Genomic DNA, 10,177 nt, shown 5'->3' with positions numbered 1-10,177 from the left:
CATATGAAGGGCATGTGAGACTGATAAATGTTATTAAATTTGGAATATGGTTACCATTTGATAAAAATATGATTTTAAAAAACCTTTTGGCTCGAAATTATTTATTTCAATATTAAATTCATTTAAAAAATATTAAAGAAAGATTGATATCCTGAACTTTTAATTTACATATTTGAGTTGCATTCTTGTGAATGATGCATGATAATCGGATGAATCTTGTTGAAAATTTTAGCAAAACACTTGATCGGGGTCGGGATCGCGGTTTCATCCACCCGTCGTCGAGTCTGGACTGCCGCCTAAGCCCATCATGGGGTTCATACCGGGGTCTTCCCTGCATGCATTAAATCGGCCCTTAATGTGGTGAATGATCTCGGAAACCGCTTCTCGAGCTCCCAAGTGACATTTTTTTGGCACGATTGTTGCTGACCACTTTCACCGTAAATTTCCGACCGTCTATCGTTTTTCCTGGGCCACACATCTTCAGCTGGCTTTCTTTCTTTCTGCAGAAAAGTTCTTTGAAAAGTTCTTCACTTTCGAGGGCACTTTTAGCAGGATATCAAGTTTTTTTTCCGGTTTCGATTCTCCGTGGTTGAATATAAAACTTCGCCATTTTGTGAACAATCAGGAATTAGAAATCATCGAAAGCGAGTTCTATGATTTTTTGGCTGGCTTTTCACGCTTATTTTAATAAGGTCAGACCGATATATTTTGTCACTTAAAATTTATGTGTCCAAATATTGATTTTTAATTGATTTAAATAAATTTAATAAGTAGAACAATCCAAGAAACGTATGTGTGGGAGAAACATATGCTTTAAATATCGATTTTTTGCAGTGCATGTATTTTATCTCAAAGCTGGATAAAATGTTCATTTTTGGTGTTGAGTAACGGTCTTTGTTTAACATTTTAAATTTTTCAGGATGAATAACTAGCCCGACTTTTTCGAGTAAGGGTCCTAGTGTTGTGACAATTTTGTTCAGCTTTTCCAGATCCTTGCAGAATAATAGGACATCATCTGCATAGGCCAAGATTATTGGTGATGTGATTTCTTTGTTTTGTAGCATGAAAGTAGCAATGATTTTATATAACACATTGCACAACGTGATCCTACGAAAGTCTTCTACCGCTTTTGGTGATACTATTTTGGAAAAGGAAGATGGTGAATCGCATCTAAGTATTCATCAGGGGCGGGGTCCAGAGTAACTCCGAGGGTGAAGCTGACTCTTCGAAAAATAATGTAGTGCTCTGTAAGGATGATGATCGTCATACGTGAGAGACAATAGCAACCTCTACAGTTCAACCGTGATAGAGATAGCGTCATCGCCAGTTTGAAGATCTGGACAAAAGTCAACAAGGAAATTAAGGCACCTAGAGTCACAGCGGATCTTTTGCTTCAGTTCTGTGGGGTATAACGTACTATGAACTATTGGCAATAGATCACCCACTGGGAGTGAATATGGTGGGACCAGTGAACGGTATTGTGTTCCTAGTGAGGGGTCCTTTCTTTGAGGATTTAAAATTTTGGGTCACTTGAGTGATTGAGGCAGCAGAGACAGCTCATCACCAAATCGAAATCGATAGTGTTCACCATCAATCCACCATGAACTACTGACACGTTGAGTCTTATGACTCATATTTCTAATGCACCATCAAATACCTATTAAGGTGTATTTTTGACGAACGACATAGCTTCATATGACTACTACCGTCTTTTAGCAGATCCATTTCGTTTACTACTCCACCAGAGTAATGTCTCTTCTAGTTCAGCGCTATTCAAGAAATTCTTAATTACCTCGCTCAGGACAATTCAAACAAAAATCATTCATGATGGCCACCGCTGGAAAGGACATTGAGAAGCCCGTTGCCGAGGTTGCGACCGTGCACCGCATTCGCATCACCCTGACCTGGCGCAATGTCCGCAGCCTGGAGAAGGTTTGCGCCGACCTGATCAGCGGAGCAAAGAAGCAGAATCTGCGTGTTAAGGGTCCGGTTCGTATGCCAACCAAAATCCTGCGTATTAAAACACATTGCGGTGAGATTCCAAGACATGGGAACGCTTCCAGATGCGTCTGCACAAGCGTAACATCGATCTGCACTCTCCTTCGGAGATCGTGAAGTAAATCACCTCTATCAACATCGACCCTTGAACGATTCGGCTTCGGGAGCTACCGAGCAGCGAATCCATTTGTTCGTTTGTTTGTGTCAATTGATTGTGGAGAATGAGAACCATTCCCTCACCTGTTGGCGACAAGCAGACTTAGGTGGTCCATTAAGGCATCGGCAACTGGTTGCCGCTTGTTTAACTGTTTATATTAAAAAGTTTCCAAAAAAAAACTCCAAATTTCGAAAAACTCGGCGATAAGATCCGAATAAACATTACGAATTTTAAAGGTCTCTAATAAAATTTAAAAAAAAAACTCGTCGATTACATTGCAGCCAAAGAAGAGTCCTACTGCCAAGCGTGATCTCATTATTCCTGCAAAGTCGCTTCATCAGATGGCCCAGGATAAGCAGTGTGACCAGCAGCGAACTTCTAGTAAGTTCTACAGCCTACAAGTTATCAACGGATATTGGACTGTAGCGTAGTATCAGAGATCATACTCATTTCGGTGATAGCAATAAGAGGAAGGTGGATCCTTTCTTTGATCCTGAACAACGGGATTTGTATTATTGATCACACATATTCCTTGAAACACCATCACCGCTTCAAACACGTAGCCTTGTTACGCTGTTGACATCCAAAACAGAATATGGTGCAGAAGATGTGTAAAAAATTCCAAAAATGGTTTAGAAGGATTTTAGCGCTTCCAAGAAGTGGGGGGTAGAATAACACTTGCGCTGGGAAGTATCTGTGTAACCGACGGGCGAAAAATACGGTTTGAACCTAACCTAGAGAAAGTAGAAAGTAGTAGTAGAAGATTGAGGCCATTGGTGAAGAATTATCTACTGGAGTGCCTCCGACCCCACGGTTGTAGCTTCAAAATCAAGACATCATCTACAGCAGTGGTTTGCAAAATGATCCCTACCGCGCCCCTAGGGGCGTTGAATGCCTACAAGAGACGGTGGAAGAGCTTAGAGTTGCCAATTGTTGCCGTTCGGAACTAATTTGTTCCAAAACACGCTAAAGAGGGCGTTGCTCATGAGCTCTAAAATGTCGATACAGGGGGTGTTATGGAATGCAGTCAGCACTGCTTCATAAACCCTTTTTGATAGTTTAATACTAGCGTTACCAAAATGCGATTAAGTATCGCCCATAACGTAAAGCTCTAAATTAGCGGGAAAAACAAACCCACTACTACCACAAAAAGCAATAGCCAAATTTATGTAACTTTGTTCTAAGAGTCAGCCATCAGAAACCACTGTACAGTCCACTAAAGATCGGAGTCAGAAGAGGTCACCATAAGATTATTCTCACTAAATACAGATGTAAAGTTAAGCCAAGTGTCTTATTACCGGTACTTTCGGGTTATAAAGTTGTGTCAATTATGTAGAAGTCAACTCTGAGGTGTCACAAAGGAAAATACATTGCAGTCCATTACAAAGAATATGCATTCTTACTTCACCACAATCACGGTCACGGAAATTCACGGTACAGATTAAATCCCATCGCTCAGAGTCATCATTGGACTTATGGTGTGCCTCAACAGGGGGGGTAAGTGAAAAAGATTGAAAATCACTGATCTACAGCGTGACGATATCGTGATTATACTACGAACGTTGATATGATAATTAAATTTCAGAGTATTCAAGTCGTGTTCTTCCTTACAATTGAAGCTATTGAGATAAAATTTCAACCACTCAACAGTGGACTTCGTAGTCAAAAAGTTTCATCGCTGTTGTTGAGTTTGTATAAAACGGGAAGAATAAACTAATAGTTCAAAGGCTGTTGACAACACAAAAGCCCTAAATAGCTCTCATTTTTCACCATCTATTTATTCGATTTACACAAGGCGCTTAAGCTTTGTTCTTTATACCTATCAATGCTTTACATTCTGTCTTATAATTTTACTTTGAACTTCATAACTCGCCGAAATGCCAAAAATGGAGAAAAAAAAAATCTGATACATAAACAGCCAGATCTTGTCAGCATCTTGGTGAGTGGTAAATGTACATTTGCTACTTATCTTAACTCGGCTGGGCCCACTATGCAGTATTGGACGCAGAGACAACTGGAACCAAGGGAGGAAGAAACGTGGGCAACAGCATCATACGTTTCCATATTTATAAAGAAACTAGCTGATCCCGTTCGAACTTCGTATCGGTTTTAACGTTAAAGCTGATGATTTAGTATTTGGTTGGTAATTGGGACGCATTTTCACCAGAAAATTGCTTAAAATACTAAACAAAATTGCAAGCGACCTATTTGCTTGTCTACCAAACGAAAATTTAAAATGAGAAATTGATTCGGAGAAAAACCCATGTACGAATTTTTGTTTTTTTTTAGATGCAAAACTACGAAATTCTGTCTAAAATATTTCCAATGTAACATAAACGACCCCTTTTCTGTCGTCTGATAAAAAATTTTAAATCATAAATCAATTTTCCGTTTTATGAAACACCCGTGAATGAATTTTTGTCTTGATCTCATGCATCATAAAACAAATATTGCAAAAACATTGAACAGTAAATGTGGACGACTGCATTTTCTGTCGTCTAATAGAAAATTTGTTATCAGGAATCGATTCCTCGCCCTGCAAAACTCTCGTGTTTAACTTTTTGCCTCGTCATGATGCCTAACAAAGTAATTATTGCAAAAAAAATATCGAAAATATTAAGACGAACCCTTTAACTGAATCCTTGTCAAAATTTGACACGTGAAATCAATAATGTATAATCAATTGCTCACCCCTCAAAATACTCATGTGCAATTTTTTATATCAATCCAACGCATAATAACGTTAATACAGTAAAAACACTGTACAGTTCATATGGACGACCCCTTTTGACGACCCCTGACACAACATGCAATACCTCGAATCAATTTTTCATCTCTCAAAACCCCTATTTGCAAATTTTTGTCACAATCCGACAAAAAACAACGTCCATATCGCGAAAACAATATTTGTCTTCTATGGACGACCCCCTTCAGAAGGGGTCATCCAAAAATCTGAAAACATTTTTCATCATTCCTGGTCCTAATGAGTATCCATGCCAAATTTCAGCTCCCTAGCTCTTAAGATGGCTGAGTCTATAGAGGACAAACAAACAAACAAACAAACAAACAAACAAACCCACAGAAATTGCTTTTTATATATATACTAGCTGTCCCGTTGTGCTTTGCTACACCTTCCGGAAATAAATGTAATTTGTAAAAATTTATTAAAATTTAGATTTTAGAGAGCATTTTTTTAAATCAATCCGCATCATACTTCAGAACCAACAACCTTGAAATGAGAGCTGCAGCTGCAATTCTTAATAGCAATTCAAAGATGGTATATATTATTTACTGAAACTTGTTCTCTAAACTCGTTTTTCAAGATCTGAAATTTGTACTCTGTACTCAAAAAAACCTTTTTAAATATGGTCCCTTCTTTGAAAAGCTCTTTATCTTAAATTTACATGGGAGCTCTCCCATCTTTTTCAATTTTTTCCCCCACTGCTTGAAGATGGTAGGCAAATTTAACCGGCTCGATACCCAAACAGCACTTATCATGGTAATGAAAAATATATTAAATTAGTTTAGTATTAAATACAGTGCAAATTTATTTTTTTTAAATAAATTTACTACGGTAAACATATAAATATTTTAAAAATATCAGTTGCATCACTAAATAAGTTCTCAGCGTTATTTTTATTGCTCTTTGAAAGTCAAATATTCAAAAATGTAGGCAAAAACAAATTTCTAAGTTTACATTTGTCCCGTATATTGGGGCAAGTGTCAATGCAAAGCTTATTTACAGATGCGTCAGAGTAATGGCCTTAAAATGGATTTAATACGAATTCCTGTTTTTTGTTCTATCAAGTTTCACTGATATATCTGCAGTATTCCTGCAATATAAATTTATGTTTGTTACTCCACTTTTAACGAATTCTGTTCAAAGGGAATGACCTTCATTTACAAAGACATTTAAGAATTTTCTCATTTTCATTTCTAAATTCGTTTCAGTTGTGTAGTTGTGGGCCGAAGTAACAATTTCTAGAAAAAAAAACATAATTTTTAATTTTTTTTTAACAGAAAAAGTTGAACGTTTGAACATGTTCTAATGTTCCTTGAATGATAGGTCGAATGCTACCTACATTATCACGAACTAAATATGGAAGTATTTTTGCAAATCTTTCAATTGGTTTTGATTCGATTGATAAAATACCAATCCGTGTCACATCTAGGCGTCATTTATTACCACGTGCTGTGTACGAATCAAATAAGCAAGAAAAAAAGACATCTAGGTTGCATATCGCCCCACGTGTTTGAGAAACAGGCGCCTTATTCTTAAATTTTCCAGCAATCAATGAACAGTGTGCTTTGGTTACTATCCTCTTGCGACGACGTTTGCTCGCCCATGGAGACGAAAAACAAACTCCAGGTTGAGAAATACGCGCCAAAATATTCCTACTGATCAGTATGCTATGCTTGGGTTACTTTCCTTTTGCGACGTTGGCTCTCGACGCCCCGACCATAGAGACGAAAAACAAACCGCCCAAAGGAAAAAAAATCTCAAGAAAATGGATGTCATGACTTTAATTTGTTCCGAAAAACTACAAATTTTGTATGGAAGCCTCTCCTTTCTTAAGTCGGATGGAGTTTTGACTATTACAGAAACCATCCCCGGCCTCAAACACCCTCAGATGCCAGTTTTGACGATGATCGGTTCAGTAGTTTCCGAGTCTATAGGGAACAGACAGACAGACAAACATTCATTTTTATATATATAGATATAGATATTCACGTGGGAAGCACATCCCGAATAGCAAAGACCATGGTTTTAAAATAACCGAACAATGATTTTCAGTATAACAATAAACTTCATCTTTTTTTAATCGTTTTTGAAAATGTCAGAAGCACAATATAACAATAATTCTACTGTGATTATTATTATAATTATAATCCATAGCAAAACGAACATTGATAAAATTTTGCTATTTTTACACATAAACTATTTTTCCGTGTAGAGATTTGTTTTGAGCGCGCGCCATTTTGGCGAAAAATATTGATATTTGTTTTTCTATTGACAATTTTTCTATCGAAAACGCCGTGGTAAGTCACTTTTAAGGATATCTACATTTATTTTAATTTATAAATTTATTCGATTCTAGGAAGTGAAGTAATTAGCAGTTTCGCGGCTCCTGCAACAGCATCAATGAACGATACCGAAAGTTCTGCGGGTGACGAAGCAGCTGAAGGTGATCGAATTTTTATGGTTCTTCGTCCGAACTTCCTCCATCAATTCGTTTGTCACCAGTTCCGGAAATGGCATTCAAACCTGTTGTTATGCAAAACAGCATACCTGTGACCAAGGAAATAAGCGTGACGATTGTCGTGGAGTGACGATGCCGACATGGAGGAACATCTCATTCTGGAAGATATGATGGAACTATGAAGAGGCTAAAATTTTTATGTTTCCTGGGAAAAATAAGAAACCCGGGAAATGTTAAGCCGGGAAAAATACTTTGAATCTCATTGCTATCTTCCCACACGTAGTAATAACGGACGCTACGAACGAAGAGTTAGCTGCCTGCCCTGAATCCATCGTTGAACCATGATCCGGTGTGGAGTATCAATAAGGATTAGAGACGAACATCATGCTTACAAAAGTGTTAGAGAATGTTCTCCTCGGTGATTTACATCTAGTAGATTCCTGAATTTAGAAAAAGTCCCGCAATTATGGCTAGCATTTAATGGGGAAACGCTCGGAAAACTTCCAAGTGGCAACGTGACAGCCTTAAATGCTTATGTCTGCAAACCGTATTTGAAGCAAACTATAGACGCCAATTTGACTTCGGGCTGGGCAACCAGATTGTGAATTACGACAATATCGAAAAAAAGGATGTGCTTCTTTTAGGAGTTGACCATTCGATCTCTCTTCTGGATAGTAACATATACGTAAGTTGATGAATTATTAGAAATATTTTTTTACTCCTGCTAAAATATAACACAATAAATCTTTTCCACAGGTTGGACCAACTGCATGTTAACTAATTTTGAATTTTGGCTTGAATTAAAATGTAACGTTAATGAAAAGCTGGAGGAAATCCTTTTGAAGGTTCAGTTTAGTTCAGTTTGACGGAGCCATCAGGAACCTATCAACGCTCTAAGTCAGCTGATCAAAAAGTTTCTTAATTATGTATATGACAAAAGCGGTGGTATGGCAATGAGCATCAAACAAAATGTCTGTAAGTTTCTGTTTTCAGTACTTAAACCTTAAAATTTGTACTTATTCATATAACATTTTGTATTCTAGCATGCCTTTTGTAAAACAACATTGTTAATGTGAACAAATTATACTGTATCTGAGCGTCGGAATCCAGTTATTCAAACAACATTTTTGGCACCTGATTTGGTAGCCTATTTGCTACAGTTCTTGGATCAAAAAACTCCCGTCAATGCAAAACAGTTACAGACAACACGCTACTGATGGATTTGTTAAAATTCGTCTCCAATTGGACACCAAAAGAACACCTCGAACAGGCGAAGACTGCTTATGACAATCCAGTATCTTTGAACGATCTGAACACTTCGAATGGAAATCAAACGGCTGAAGTAAAAGCGGAAGAACGTAGAAACGAGACCAGAGACACCGTGCTTTGGGAATACTGTGCCGCAACATAGTTCTACAATTATTCGACTATTGAGTTCCTTGTCTTTTTGCGGAACAACTTGCTTTCTATTGAAATTCCTACAACCCGAAATTGCTACCAGTGTTATCATCGTCCACCAGATGCTCGATATTCGTCATTGAAACTACAATATTCAGCGATATTAACTACAATACAGGAGGTCCTAGTTGTGCTACAGGAAGCAATGTTGATGGCTGGAGGTATCGCTTCTGCTTTAGGAATAACACCACCGACTCCCTGGTTGAGTACCACAATGATGATGACAAGGTATTTCGCTGAAGCCTCTGTTGGCTTCAGTTCTCAATTTAGAGTCTTTAATCTGAATTCTGATATCTGGATTTAGGTTCAAATCAGGGCTAAATTTCAGCAGCAACCATTGTATCAAAAGGCATTCAAACATTTATAAATTAAAATAAAATCTTTCTTTAAGTTTTTTTTTAATTACCATGTTTGCTTAAGTTATTTCTTGTTCCAAGAAATTATATTCCTGATTGGTAAATCGTGCTTTAAAATAAACTTTCATGAAGTTTATTTAAAAGCACCACTAATCATGAGTAAAATTTCTTGAAACTAGAAATAACTTGAGTAAACTATTCCAATCCAAAGTAAACCATGAAATTTCACGGTAAAAACTATTATCATATACCATAGAAAAACCTTAATTTCCATCTTCGTTTTAACAATGGAAATGAACGGAATTTCATGGTTTTATTATGAAAAAGTGGAAGCTGTTGTTACCATGAACTTCATATTTTTGAGCTTCCGAATGTATGGAAAATCGCCATTTTTTTCATGGTCACGCTGCATAACAATACCCCTTTTTCATGGTTATTTTTGTCAAAACGATGAAATGTATGGTCGGAAACTATAAATTCCAATGTGCATTCACGGTATCGTGGACGATAATAATCATTGTTTCAACCATAGCATTTATGGTTTGTGAATATGGAATTCGTGGTTTTTTCATGATACATGATACATTTCTATTCGGGATTTGCTACAATTTACTGTGCTTCTTTATGGTGACCCTTGTGAGTTCGTCCTTCTGTGGATGGAAATGAGGTTTTTCTGCAAAGTAATCTAAAACATTGTGGTATAAATTGAATGAGTTGTTAAATTGTAAATGTATCAAATAACTAAATTTAATAAAAATATTGATCAAAAACTTTTCAAATGCTTTGAAACAAAAAAATAACGTAACCTTTACTCCAGACGAAGCGCACACCTCAGGAGCAGCATCCTGTCAAAGTTATCCGCAACCGACCATGCAGACGAAAATTGAATGACCTGTTTAGTGTGGAGAATGCACACGATATGCAACGTTGCAGTTTTGATACCTACTTAACTCTACCAATACCACGAGAACAACAACAAAATCGAAAAGAAAGTAAAGTGGAAAAAA

General features: G+C 37.1%; 1 pseudogene; it reads left to right on the top strand.

Moving 5' to 3' along the window:
- The first annotated feature begins 1,818 nt into the window (after positions 1 to 1,818).
- Positions 1,819 to 2,147, top strand: LOC129748577 (40S ribosomal protein S20-like; annotated as a pseudogene).
- The last annotated feature ends 8,030 nt before the right edge of the window (positions 2,148 to 10,177 follow it).

This window comes from Uranotaenia lowii, chromosome 2, assembly GCF_029784155.1.
Source record: "Uranotaenia lowii strain MFRU-FL chromosome 2, ASM2978415v1, whole genome shotgun sequence".
Taxonomy (NCBI): Eukaryota; Metazoa; Arthropoda; class Insecta; order Diptera; family Culicidae; genus Uranotaenia; species Uranotaenia lowii.
This window is presented reverse-complemented; position numbering and strand designations above follow the sequence as displayed.